General features: G+C 41.1%; 1 protein-coding gene across 1 annotated transcript in view; it reads right to left on the reverse strand.

Moving 5' to 3' along the window:
- LOC112558509 (protocadherin alpha-6-like) overlaps nt 1–11193 on the reverse strand; it is a 70099-nt gene extending 58906 nt beyond the window's left edge. Inside the window, 1 exon segment of the mRNA XM_025228984.1 lies at nt 10450–11193. The gene's annotated coding sequence lies outside the window, so the exon portion shown is untranslated.
- Between the last annotated feature and the right edge of the window lie 3455 nt (nt 11194–14648).

Below are 14648 nucleotides of genomic sequence, written 5' to 3' on the forward strand. Positions count from 1 at the left end.
GTCATCAATAATTCGCGAAAAGGAAAAAAAAAAAAAACAAAACAAAACAAAGGAAAATGCGTAGACAAATTTCGCCGCCATTTTGTTGTCTGTAGCACGTCACTCGTTCTTTAGTTACGGTTGTGTCTTCTGCAGCCCAGAATGACCAGCCTCTTCTCCTGATTACTAATGTTTCCGAAAGCCGTCTTTGGTTTAAGAGTGCCTTAATTCCTGGAACATGGGAGTGGTTTTTCGGTCACCCTCCCCGTAACCGGAAATAACGGCGAAACTGCGTTCGGTGGCTGCAAGTGACGTCATTGGCTTCTGTAGGCTCGCGGTGGAGTTCTGACGCCCCGCCATGATGATAATGGATCATGCTGCGACCACAAACGTCGCTTTAATTGCTTTTGGTTCAATGTTGTCTGATGTGTCTCTGTTACTTTTTCTTTTTTGTTTTTTTTTCCTCAATGTCTTTATCAATACTTCTTCCCTTCTTTCTTTTTCTTACCATCTTTCTCTCTGTCTTTAGTCCTCTGCGAATCACTTCTAGGTAATCTCTCTCTCTCTCGCACATATGTTTCTGTCCCTGAACCATCTTGTTGACGTAGCTGAGAAGATTTAGACTTTAGGAGAGGCTAATGTTGGCCTTTGTTGCCATGCTTGCCCGTAATGCCAAAGAAAGAGTCCGAAAATGGAGCTGCTGCCAGCTCGCCTGGGTGGCGGTCCTCTCAGATATTGGTTGCTCTGCGGGGCAAAGTGTCAAATGATCCCCCGGAGAACAGGCGCGCAGCAAGCAGGAGATGTGTCTCAGTCTCCTGACGAGAAGCTTTGCTCCTGGACTAATTATAACCGGGGCTGCAGCCTCGTTTCTATCACGTTTTAAACAAGTCTTGGAGTTATCAGCATCCTTGTTTGCTATGTCTTCACCATCACCATCACCCTCATCACCACCCTCATCACCACCACCATCATCACCACCATCATCATCACCACCATAAACACCATCACCACCATCACTATGCCCACCACCATCAACATTTGCACACTTTCTCTCACAATGTCTGCGATTTCCCCATGGCCACATCACTTATTATTGTAGACTACATCTTACTCTACACCACTCGTTCTTGTAAACAAGATGCTTTCGGGAAACTTGAAAGCCAGTAATAAATGAACTCTACATCCACAAAGAAAACTTTTAAAACACGCTCTTTTACTCCGCTTTCATTTCTCCTCCTTCTCTTCTTTCTCATTCCTTCTTTTTGTCAGTCTTCCTCGTTGTTCCCAGAACGCACACCGCAAAGACGGTATTATTTTAAATGCTTGTAAATGGAAGTGTCCCTTCTTCCTTCGTGCAAGGTTTATGTCATTTCATTCTCTCCTGTTCGTGATCCTCTGTTTTATTTTTCCGGCTTTCGGTCTCGATCTAGTTCTTTAGGAAACCTCCGCTAAATGCTTTCAAGATGCATTAAAGTCAAATACGGTTTTAAGTCGCACGCCAACATGTTTGGGATGTAGCTGCACTCCTCCCTGGTATCCATGCTGGCTCGCTGCACGCGACAATCAACTTGTCGTACATCCTTTGTCATATTCAGACACTGGCACCACATCCTGACCTCCTTCCATATGAAACCACCTGGTTATATTTAGTTGAACAACATATACAACATATATCCTCTTTTTCCTCTATGGAATCATTCTCTCGTCTACACTAAAACTTTGTGCATTCGTGTTCATCATACTTAAAGTTCAACTAGGTTAAAAAATTAAAGCATGAAGGAATGATTTTTAGGAAAGTAACCGTGCAGCTTTTGCACGAGAGCACAACCGTGTTAAAACATGCATTGACATTAAGATTTCCGAGTGAGAAAAGAAAAAGAAGATAACAAATGCATAGCAGATTTTCTTATCTCAGACTTCCCGTAGAAAAAGATGCGTTACAAGATAAAAGATGGCTAAATATTTTTTTTTTTAAAAGAAGAAGAAACCTTGTTCGGTATTTGAAACACTATTCCCTCCTAGTTTTTACGATTCGCCGTAAATCATATATGTGGGTGGCCGCCTCCAACCTTTCAATAATGTTGTTTTCTTTCTTTGATCATCCATCTGAAAATATCTTCTAGTTGTTTTCTCTGTTGTCTCTAAGCAACAATGGGAGGAAAGGTAGACACACTCAATGACATCAAAGATGGCATCATGTCCAGGTGTAACCTGTAATTTTTCCAATTCCAGTGCGTGACCAAGTGTCACTAAAGTGCCAGAGTCCAGTACCAGATATTAGCAATGTTAGGTTTGCAAGTGTCAGTGTGTCACGACAGAACCACTGGAATCATCACAAAGCTTCACAAGTTTCCCGAGACCGTAAAAATTATTGAAATCCATTGTGTACTGCATTGAAATCGCAAGACAAAAACAATCAGAGGTCAAAGTCTGATTGAAATGTCGTGAAGTCAACGACCAGAAATATCCTCAAACTTCCACACTTCCACTACATCGTCTACAACAAAACAAACCCAAACTCTATTGATTCCAAACCCATACAAGGAGTCCTGACGATTTCTTCCTGCGCAAGAATTTATTTTTTTAACCGTCATTTCCTTTCATTGTTTTATTTTCTTTACACTGATTTATAGTGAGTGTGCGTCATTTGCACAATATTCATCTGAATTACTCAAACGGTCAGTTTTTAACGGTTGGAAACGTGAGTTTTTCTTGATTCCTCGTGGCACAGCTGCTTCCTCTACAAGCTGTGATGGAGTACCATGTCAACGCCAGCCGTGCGCACGTGGTGGAGCACAGAGTGAGTCAGAGTGATCTTGGGGTGATTACAGGGTATCCTTATGTCAGCGCGTCTGTGTGTGTGAGTGTGTATGTGATTGTGTGTGTGTGTGCGTGTGTCTGTGTGTGCATCTGTATGTGTGTGTGTGTGTGTCTGTATGTGTGTGTGTCTCTGTGCATGTGCGTGCTTGTGAAAACTATACCCACTGATTAAAAACAACTGATAAACAAGAGCGCGTGTCTGTGAGTCCGTGTATTTACGTCTGTGCGTGTGATTATGTTTGTAAAGATAGACGACATGCAATGAGATGGATCGATTGATAAATTATGCAAAACACAGTATCTGACATAGTCCAACCCACAAACTCGATAGCAACACGCATGGCTTCTTTTGCACCCAGTCACCCAGTCCTTTGTAAGCACCACATTGAAATATTCCAGGTCCTCCTCCTCCACTGCCCCCCCCCCTAGAGGCGTTGCAACAACAGTTCATACACAATGTATTACAGGTCAGCGTTGGGTGGGATCTAGCACCAGCTAAATGGCACCTGGGCACGCAGTTTTCGTGAATGATTAAAGTAGCCGAGGATGCATCTTGTCCTGATGACCCCGACTGCAAGCTTTACGATGTTGCCCTTTCCAGCAACAGGAGGTGGACGGCCGGCTTGCTGGATGGCGTACCCTTCGCATGTATCAGCACTCGGGTGATGCATGAGTGACCAGGCAAAAGTATTGTTGAAAGGTGGTGGGGAGGGGAGGCTTGTCATGTTTGACGAGATGAAACCAATAATAGGTGATGATGCGTGTCACCCGCCTTCAAAGTCTACTCAATTTCCATACAGATGCGTGTTAGTACAATGTTTGGAATAGCCAGAAATAGGAAAGATTGCCCTGAAACAAAAGCCCTATCAATAACATTTGCATACCCGGATTTGCCACTATTTTCGTATTTTTCTTTCTTTCTCTCGGTCGTTTCTAACACGCATGTTTACACACTTACTATGTCACAGTATGTGTAGAACACAAAAAAAGAGAAATGGAAACAGCTTCACCTACTCTACAGCTTTATTATTTCTGACTGATTGCAATAAAAAATTACATATTTTAAATTGACTCAGCTTCACGCTGAGAGAACACATTTATCAGATGAATAATACATTCCCTCTACTGATCTCGGTCATGTTACAGAATATTTTTTAACGCTCATTCATAAAAAATGGATACAAGAAAATTGCTTAAATTATACATTTTTATTCCTTCACTCAAACAGTCGATCAAATGCCACAGACCTTAAATTAGACCGTTATGATTTATGACCGCGATAACATTATAGCTCAATGCTACTACAACTCCTCGACATTTTCCTCTCGCGATCGTTTCTTTGCCTTTATGAGACGTGCGTAAATATTTACTCTCCAAAATAAAAGCAGAAAGAGCCCCGACTCCCTCTTCACTCTTCATCTCTTACACACACGCATTCTCTGTCTCTCCTACATTTACAAGAGCATTCAAGCATGTAGTACAGCATGGAGAGAGAGAAAGTAAGGAACGAGGCGTAATTTATTTAGGAAACTTATTAACCGGCCAGAACCGTTAGAAAAAAGAATACAGTTGGCGTGTAAGATCCACTAGTCACGCGTATTTTCTCGGACACTTGTGGTTGTAAAACTGGGGCATAAAGAGGTGATTTTCAGGCGAGGCACTTCATAAAAAGGCAATGGCTTAACGATCCTCACAAATCTGTCACTGGCCGTGCTGATCTTAGCTCCACAATGTTTTGTTTTCACTTTAAATGTTTATTGTCCCTTGCGGCTGCTGCTATCGCCTCCCATACCTTTTTTTTTTTAAAAGATGTTGTCTCATGTCACTTTTGTTTGTTCAACAAAGTGATGATATCCAACGGATTTCACAGATGTCATGTGTTTCCCTAACCGCACCTGTATTCCTAGCTACAGGTAGGCAAGAGGAATGACATACTACTGTCAAAGAGAGTAAAGGGATGTTTTCAACCTGAACACGACTTTTTCATCGAAATTTTCGTGTAAACAACTACTTTTTATTTAAAGAAAAGTTTTGTCACATGTTGGTCATCAGGCAGAAGGATTCCAAGTCTGACATGCTCGTCAATGTTTCACGCAAACTCTGGAAATGGAAGATGTGCAAGACTAGTAACTAAAAAAAATTCATAAAATAAAAAATTAATATCTTTCAGATGTTATTCTTTTTTTTCAAGTTGCTTGCGTGCTCAAGAAACCTGGTGGAACATTTTGAGAAAAGTACATTTAAGATCGAGGTCACGAATAGACAAACAAAATAGACCTGAGACAAACACACCATGGCAGGCATGTGACCCACGATTGTTGACATCTCCATTATGATACCCTAGTACATGTGTATCTCTAGTACTCTGACACCATCATTTCACATCTGTGCGGCTAAGAAGCAAATAGTTATGGCGAAATAGTTACATGCTCCACATATCTGCGCAAAATCCCGAATTTCTGTTTTGTTTTATAGTTTCCGGCCAATGATGTGTAGTCATGGCGCACATCTCAACATAATCAATGGATGCTGACAGGATAAATGGCCTGCGTTTAATTCCTCTTGTGAGTAGTAAAGATTTATTGAGTGTAGTGATGAGATACATCGTAGTACGTGTGTACTGTCATGTTTTAAACTTTATGTTTTTAACCGGATTTTTTGTTGTTATTAATGCGCTTTTATTTGTTTTCAAGTCCCTGTCCTCATCAAATTTGGCGACAGGACAAAGAGTAACTTTAATCGTTCACTAAAGATTCAGATGATAATTTTATAAGAAGCACTGACACACTTTAGCACTTAGGGTAAATCACACACACACACACATGCATGTTAGACAAAAACAAACGGGTAGAGTAAGCCTAAATTAGAAAGAAATGTAGCCAGGGGTGGAGTCGATGGGGTGACACGTACAGAGAGGACAGCAGTCTGTTAGCACGAGGAGAGTGAGATAGAGGAGGACTGTTGCGGAGATTAAATGGGGCTGGCAATTAGCATTCCACTTCAACCTGATGTGTCCGCTGCTGTAAGTGCTGAGCACCCTAATGACAATAACTACCTGGCAACACTACCCTCCGTGTGTATTGACCGACCGTTGATCCTCCTTGCGCATCCACCCACGTTCTTACTCGTCCACCCTGCCATTTGCATCTCCTGTCTTCTTCTGCTCGTCCAACCTTTAATCGTTTTTTTTTTTAAAAAATATTTTCACCACACACACACACAGATACCCGCACTACACAAACCCAAGCGTTCAATTAGATAAACTGCAACTTTCTGTATCTCAAAGAACAATCACCATCAGCTGTTGCGTGACGTGCTGGTCACACCAGGCGTGTGACGGGGCTCGGTACAGGTGGATGGATCCTGTGAAGAGCTCAAATGTTGTTTCCCTGTTTTGGTTCCAGTGACAGCCCGCCGTCAGCTGGCGGGTTAAGTAGCCCTGAGATCAGGAGACAACACAGTCACGGGGCTTTACCTTTGGCTGCCGACTGACACGCTGGCGGCAGCTTTTGATGACGCGAGCTCTCGCGAGTTCTCGCAGCTCCATGCGAGACTCCGGTGCATGTCGGGATTGAAAACGGGATGCTCGTCGTCGCTTAAGCTATCGTTTGTGTGGGTGGTGATTGCATGTCACCATCAGGGTTTTCTCTCATTCTCTCGCTCTGTCTCTCTTGCCTGTTCCATTGTTGTATGAACTCTCGCTGCTTTTTTCTTTTTTTTCTCTGCATTTTCTGAGAGGTCCAGAGGTACAATGATTAAGCCCCTCTCATTAACAGAGTGAAGATCACATGTCGTTGCTCTTTTTTCTGAATGTAGCAGCTGTTTACAGGGTTGATTTATTTTTAGAGGCTGGATTGGCCTAATATAAAAAGCTATACTCATCCCTCTCTCATCTATCTCATTCGCTAGAATTTAATGAGATTTTTGTTTGTTTCTTTTTTTGGTTATCCACTTGATTGTTTTCAATAATTATTAATCTAAATATGCAATACAATATCATTTTCTATCTTTTTTTCTACATGCCTTTAAATTATTTTGTGAGTTCTCACAGCCCCCCCTCCCCTTCAGTCTATCTGTTTGTCTACTCGATCGGTTTTACTACCATTGCTAACGTGAACATGCAATACTAAAACAATGTTTAATCACTTCCTTCCAATGTCTTTTTTTTCCCCTCTTTACCTCTTTAGTAAAGATGAATGTACACACAACATACACACAAAACACACATCGAGACAAAAAAAAAAAAAAAAAGTCATTAAAGATTCTACCCTTAGCTCGATGTGTTCTTTAACCGACCAAACAAATCATCTCCATCATGATCCAATGAGCATTAAAGTTGCTGTGATTTAGAGTCCCTTAAGATGTTTGCCACTAGCGTGTCAGAAGCGAGAGTTAACGAGCGTTAAAGTAATATGATATAATTTTATCTATCCAGACGTCGCGCCGGCAGTAATGGTGGGATAACCGTATAAACCTAAGCCACATTTTCGTGATGTTAGGGTGTAAATATAAATCATGTAGAACACTGCAGACGTGAGATAAGTACAAATCAGACAATAACCAGCCGAGAGCAATGCCAGAATCACATGTGTTGCATGACTGAGCTGCTTTTGTGGAGCCTTTACACCCTCGTCTGATATGCTTAAAAGCCCCGTCATCCCCTGAACATAAAGAATTTAATTTATTATTGGAAAACAGATGCAAGACCTTTTACTACTCAGTCCTCAAGAGCCTCGTGAAGACAGACTGCGATAAAAAGTTGTCTTACAGCTACTGACAAATGAAACAGGGGAAACCTGTCTTTATAAAACCTGACCAAAGAAAGGACGAATAACAACCATTTTCTTTCGACTGTAGTTTTAATCTATAAACAACATTTTTAGGGGGAACTTTTCAAAAATGTGTTTTGTCTGCATTAATAGGTGTGTGTGGAAGGGGTCGGGAAGAAGGACATCTCTGACAGAGTTCGTAGAAGAACTTGTTGACATCATGTAAAGAGGATATACAAGCTTGTCTTTCGATTTCAAGAACACATCCTTTTCATACTCTACCCTAACATTAAAAACAACGCAGTTCAAATGTATAATATTACATTTACCTGAAAAAAACAATTCCAAGTCAATCCTTTGTTTCCATAATACCTTCTTCTCATGTTGTGAATATTTTATTCTCGAAAATTAGTTTCTCACGTATAAAATGCCAAATCGATTTAATTTCGTATCACTTGTTTTTTAGTAAAATAAAATTGCATCCTGTTCCCCTAGTATTAATATTAATTTCTTTTGCCTCACTTTTTTCAAGCCTTTATAAAATAGCTTGAACTATTAAAGGAAAGGGAAATAGAAAATTTTATTCAACTGACCGATTTTAAAAAATCGTGTGCTGTGTTTGTTCATAAAGAGCCGAGATAAACAACAGATACATTAGAACCGTTAGTTTTAAACGAAGAACCTAAACTACAGCTGAATACACTCAGTTTAATGAACCGCCATTAGCTGATGTGAAATAAAAGGATTCTATAATTGGGTAATGCGTCTTATAAATTAACGACAAGAGCTGCGTTAAGCAAAAACAACAACTAAAAAAAAAATTTAAAAAAAACTAGCATTGAGGGTTCAGAACCTTGAAACAGTCTCATATTCTAAAAAAAAGAAATTTTACAGATGCGAACTTACATAAGTCTCAAAACATAGTCACCAATGCAATCCATTTGCAATATGACTGTGTGTGTGTGTGTCCTTCTCTCTGTCCCTCTCCTCCACCTTCGTCTTCTCTTTAACAGAAAAATTCATTTATTTTGCACCTAACGATCTGCTTTGTGTTTGAACTTTATTTGATACTTTTTGTAGTCAAAAACGTTTCCAATCAAGATATTATCAGTATGAGTGTCTGAGAGAAAAAGTGAAAGAGGAAACCCACCCCAAAATGCACACCATGGCCCTAATATTGCAAACCTCATCAATCACACTTTTTGTTACAGATTGCATAGAATTAAACCTCTAAATGCCGAGAGAATGGATGAGATTTCTGGACTAATACTCAATAGTTAATGCAGCAAGCATTGTTTATTTCCTTGACCGGTTAAAAGCTGCAACGTAAACCCCCATATAGGAGAGTTTAAAGAGTTCATACCTCCCCAGTGAGAAAATTTGATCTCTCGCCAAAGCTAACAGACATAAAACAACCGTCAAGTGGCCAGATTGTGACCCGGTGTCCTCTCGTGACGTCACTCATTAGCGCTCCACCAACGCTCTTACCGTTGGTGTTGTTTGTGTGTGTGTGCGTGATAAACAGAGAGAAAGAGGAAGACAAAGATTGAATGAACGCAGATTAAAATTTCTGGACCTAACGAATGAATATCGTTTGCTTTCGTGTGTGGTTATTGTTGTCATGGATATTCAGTGCGGAGACGGGTTAGAGAGCGGATAAATTGCTGCTGTTATCGTTCTTTTATTTACTTTATTTATTTATTGTCATAAAGCGGCCAAATCCTACTAATTTCATACTGTGGTAGAACGAAGAACGAACGGAAACAAAATAAAGCCATGTAGAGAAGAAGAAAAAAAAACATTTGAAAGGTTGGACATGACAACAGGCGCCGCAACAGATAGAAATGTTTACTCCCCGAGATGAGATCCGAACCCTTGACTTTACAAACCTCACTGTATTCGTTTTACAGACCCTTAGTCGAGGTGACAGATGACTTTCTCAGTCAAACCTTTCCGGTTCTTGTCCCCTAAGAAAAAGTGATAAAAGTGTTGTCTGTGAGCATATTGTTTACCATCGTGTGGAGCCGCTGCTCTCTAGTCTTTCCACACGGTTAACTTCTGCTGTGGAAAGTTATAAAGTAGTGTTCAGTGTTGTTTAGTCTCTGCTGGTGGCTTTTGTTTACCAAATCACGGCCTAAGGGAACATGTTTATCGATTACTCACGTTCCATTACTCTCAAGCTTCGCTCAGCTTGCAGAGTGCTTTAAAGAAATTGTCAACACCTTTATTATATCTGAAGGTTGTGATGAGACCGCGTTAGGTAGAAATCTCGAGAGAAAAGAAAGGGAGAAAAAAAAAAGAGAATGTTTGATATTGATATTGAGACCTCAGAAATGGCCGTGTATGTTGTCACTTTAAAGTGTTGGAATTAAACAAGAAAGATTCTAAGAATAGTTTCTCTCTCGTCTACTTCCTGATGTCAGTGATTATTAGAATCTTTGGAATTACTCTTCTCAGCCTCCTTAATCAACTCCTTTTTGTCCGACATGAAGGAAAAGTAATGTTGGGAGAACTATAGACAGTTAAGTGGAAATTTTGTACGTCCACTTTCGCTTGTATGAACACTCGTAAGTAAAACTGTTGCACAACAACCTCGACAATATTGTTCTTCTTTTGACTTTCAATTATTTTTAATTTGCGTTGAATGATTACAGAACTTGATACACTTTCTACATCTCATATGACGGTCTTAATCAGTGATTGAAAAACTTTTGGAATCTGCTAGGCTGAGAAAGTAGGCGATAGGATGGGAGGAAAAGAGGGAGTGGAAGTGGTAGATACAAAGAGAGAAGGAAGGATGAAGAGATAAATGAAAAAAATGTATATCTTACAATATAAACACAGAATAGTCTTTATAGGAATAATTCAGAAAGATGCTTACTTCAAATGGGCGTATCCTCCAAACTCAGCATACATGCATCCAAAGTTTTTCACCAGTCCCTTGATCCTTTTGGAACTGCACGGTTTTATACGTCCAGCAGCCGAGGTGAGTAGAAATCAACGTAAAACACGAGAGTAGTCATCTCCACGAGCCATCAGCTTGGCTAGGGTGTGGGAAGGCGAGTGACTGAGGGAAAAACTGACCAAGCAACCCACCCAGGCACACGCTCACAGAAGAGACGGAAGGGGCCGGAGGCTGCCAGGCACACAGCTTGTCGTCACAGTGGAGAGCACCAAGTGTCTGTCGTCTGCTACTTTCTGCCTTCGAGACAGCATGGGCCGGAGCGTTGGAAGCTGGGAACGAGGGACGCATGAAAACGCGGCTGACGCCTGCGATCGCGAAGCGGCGATTCGCTCGACGCGCGGCAGACCTTTGCGGCCGAACGCACCGACTCCCCTTCCCTTTGCTCCCTCCGTCCTCCCTTCCCCCGGCTTTCCGCTTCTGCCGCAGTTTCTTTTTACCCTCCACCCTCCTGTTCTTTCTCCCTGTGTTTTCCCCCTCCCTTCTTGCCGCTGCCACTCCCCTGTCCCTCCCGTACCGCTCACTGTAGGCTCGCCTGCCGCTGCAGCCGCGTACACCTGAGATGAAGAGACCGCGCGCGCTGGCGGTGTGACGCCTCGAGCTCAGGACATGCGCGTTGAGATCGGCATCATGCGCAGCGCTTGCTTCCTCTTCTCTCTCTCTCGCACGCACGCACACACACCCTCGCAATAAAAAAAAATCACATGTATACCAACTGTTACTAACAAACATAAAAGACTAAATTTGCAGAGAAATAAAATGTGCCAACACTTTCAAATAAATATTCACGCATGTGTGTGTATGTAAAGATAACTATGTCTGCATTTTAATATACAGTTAAAATAAAAGATAATTGGAAATATAATAACCGAATCATTGTTCAAAGCGAACGAATGTTCACAATGTCTGTTTATCTTATGATTGTTGATTATCGTGTCTGTTGTTCTCCAGTGCTGGGCTTCATCACTTACTAAAGTCATAATCACAGCCTGACATCAGTCTATTACATATTATTAACACATTTTAATTCTACTTAGTATATGTGTATGGTGCATGTATTCTTTTACATGTAAAGTATCACTTTAACTGTTAATACCATTGTTTTCTTTAACACGTGGCTAGGTGGCTAAATGTGTTTCGTATCATGGCATGTTATTGTTGTAAATGTTCTAATGTTATTTTTGTTATTATTGTTGGTAAGCACAGACAGTAATTATAATAAGAGGACGCATGTATATACTTCGACTAACTACAGATAAAGGAGATGAAAATAATTCAATCTGATGTTTGTTCAACTCTTTGCTCCCAAATAATAAAACATAGTAACTAAGGATTCACGTTGTTTACATCTCTGTCCAACTCTTAAATTTCTTATGCCTAGACGAATTGTACAAGTTTGTACCGATAAACTCATAAGCATGCGTGCGCATAAATAGCTTTCTTCTTGAATAGAAGAAAAAAATACAGAACCAGCTCTTAAAAAGAAGTACGGAATCCGATTTGAAGTCCTTCCGTGGAAGACTTCGTGAGAGATGATTTTCACACACTGACTTCATAGAACGATCTTTACCGACAGCCGCGCATTTTTTTTTCTCTTAATAAAACAAATTACGCGAGCAAAGTGTTTACTTCATTTTCACTTCCTGTCGACCCCGATTTTAATTCCACCATCCTGTTTACCCAGCCGCCGAAGTTGCGGAGCGACGGACGTCTCCTCCACGTCCCCCAGCAGTCCAAATTTCCTCAGTGGGCTCTCGAGACTTCGTCAATGATTTGCGACAGCGAGTCTGACAACGGCATAAAGGTCCTCATACGCAACGGAATAGCAATCATGGCAACATGTCTGCAGACGGTATATTTAAGAAGAAAAAAAAGGTGGAAGCAAAAGGTACCGGAGTTCATGACACCAGAAGACAAATTTAGGAGGTGTAAAGTGAGCAGAAGGTGCTTACAGCGACATTCAGAATATGAGGGTTTAGGGAAAAGAATGTTGTTTTCTCTTGTGCACTTCTCTTGATTGGAACTTTAAATACCTTATCATTGTCCTAACTGACAAAATCCATGAAAAACTATGATGGTTGAAATAAGTAGATATCTTTGTTGTACTCAGGTCTTCTTGAGCGTACATCACTGGACAATGCAACACGCCGACTGATTATTAAGATAAGGGATATGAGAATGATTATAGGTTCTCTTTAAGTCAGAACTAATGGGTTCTGTGACAGAACCCAGATTTGGCTTTTCATAGATGTAGTATAAGTAACTAAAAGAACACCACATAACACGCATGCAAAGTCACATTCATCAACTGATGTACGAGGGTGGACTTTCCTTCAAACTCATGTTCATGGGCATACACATTTGTCCAATAACTGTTTAAGTCTGATGAGGCTTCAAAACACTAGCCCCTTAGACACAAATGAATGTGCGTCTAGTGCCAAACCAAAACAAAAAAAACTACAAAAAACAAGCAAAACAAACAAACAAACAAACAAACAAACAAACAAACAAACAAACAAACAAACAAACAAAAATCAGGAACTGATATCTCTGCTTCTTTCTCGTGACAGAATCCACTTCTAAATTGTATATTGCTTCAGCCCGCAATTACAAACTATTAAAAATGCTCGTCAACAATTGAGGTGTAATGCAACACATGGAAACATCACTTAAGAGAAAACTGCTTAAGCAACTCATACTCTCTCTCTCTCTTGTCCTTCCTTGTCTACCTATGCATCTATGCGTGTGACTTCGAGAAAAAAAGTGCGTGTGTGCTTAACTAACAAACCTGAATGATAGTTATTTTAATTAGGAGTTATCATCATACATTTGCATTGTCAATAAAATTTCGGTAAGGAAACAAACAGGAAATGGTGGCTTAAGTGTTGACACTAACAGCTACCCGGCAAGTAGAAATTTTGATGGGAGGTCAATAGAGTTTTGAGGACACATACCAGCACGTTCGTCAAGAAAAAAAATTCAAAAGAAAAACGAAAACAACAACTGCACTTTTTCAACTACATTCCCCACCCTTGAAGAAAAGAAAAGAAAACACAAGCTAGAAAAATAATAGCAGGCTGAAGGTTTGACAATAAAATGGATGAGGCAATTTCGTGAAAATGGCACTTGGGTTGTTGGCGAGATGTGGCCTTGAGAAGAGAATTAGTAGAGGCTCAAACTTGTGCAACTCCCTGGCCTTATTGGAAGTTCAGGCTAGGTCACAAAGAGGACTTTCGCAACGGCCATAAACTATAGACAAGCCGCAGGAGGGATATGAGCAAGGCGTTGTCACTGGTACGGCCGCTGTTTAATTACTTGCAAGTAGTTCCAGAGTCTGGCCATCCTCAAGCTCAACAGCAAAGCGCCCCCTTACGCCCGCCCCTACGATAAGCAGGGGTCTTCCTGCTTGCGTGCAAGGATTTTGAAAGTAGGCACGTGGCTCCCCCTAGTCTTGGACAGAGTCCTTCGCTGGGGAGAGCACTCCGACCCAGCGTCGGTTCTTTACGCTTTCTTCTTTCCACCCGATCGTTCTCTCCACGGCGGATTAGAGAGATAAGGTGGTGATGATGAAGAACAAGGAGGTGCAAGAAGGCAAATTTGACTCCCCCGCCACTTGCCTCTACCCGACCTACCCCAGCGCTTTTAAAGCCGCACGCGCACAGCGAGTCCTTCATTACGGTGAGTGATGTGCTGTGAGGGCCTGTAGTGTGCGCTGAGTGCTGGCAGGCACGCGACCTTCCACCCTTCCTTCTTTCACTCCATTTCCCCTGTAAGTCTGTCCACAGTCTGAAGAAAGGAATACATCGTGTGGTGCAAACCCGTTTAGAATACAAGTGTTGAACCTTTATACAGGGTTGATGCGTTTTCACAGCAACAAATTAAATGTTGGGATAGAATCATAAAACTGTCATATAGAATGGGAACTTTCAACACAACATTCATATACTAGATGCTTCGGACTGTCTTACCTTCTTTCTCTTTTGCGTCTGTCTCTCTTTCACACCCACAAACAGGAAAAAATAGAAAGATTAAACCCACCCTTGCTAAGCAAAACTCTTATTCTCATTATCCTGTCCTGGCTGAGAGTTTGGAACTCTACAACAATATATAAAGTAGTA

The sequence above is a fragment of the Pomacea canaliculata genome, linkage group LG3 (assembly GCF_003073045.1).
Source record: "Pomacea canaliculata isolate SZHN2017 linkage group LG3, ASM307304v1, whole genome shotgun sequence".
NCBI classification, from domain to species: domain Eukaryota; kingdom Metazoa; phylum Mollusca; class Gastropoda; order Architaenioglossa; family Ampullariidae; genus Pomacea; species Pomacea canaliculata.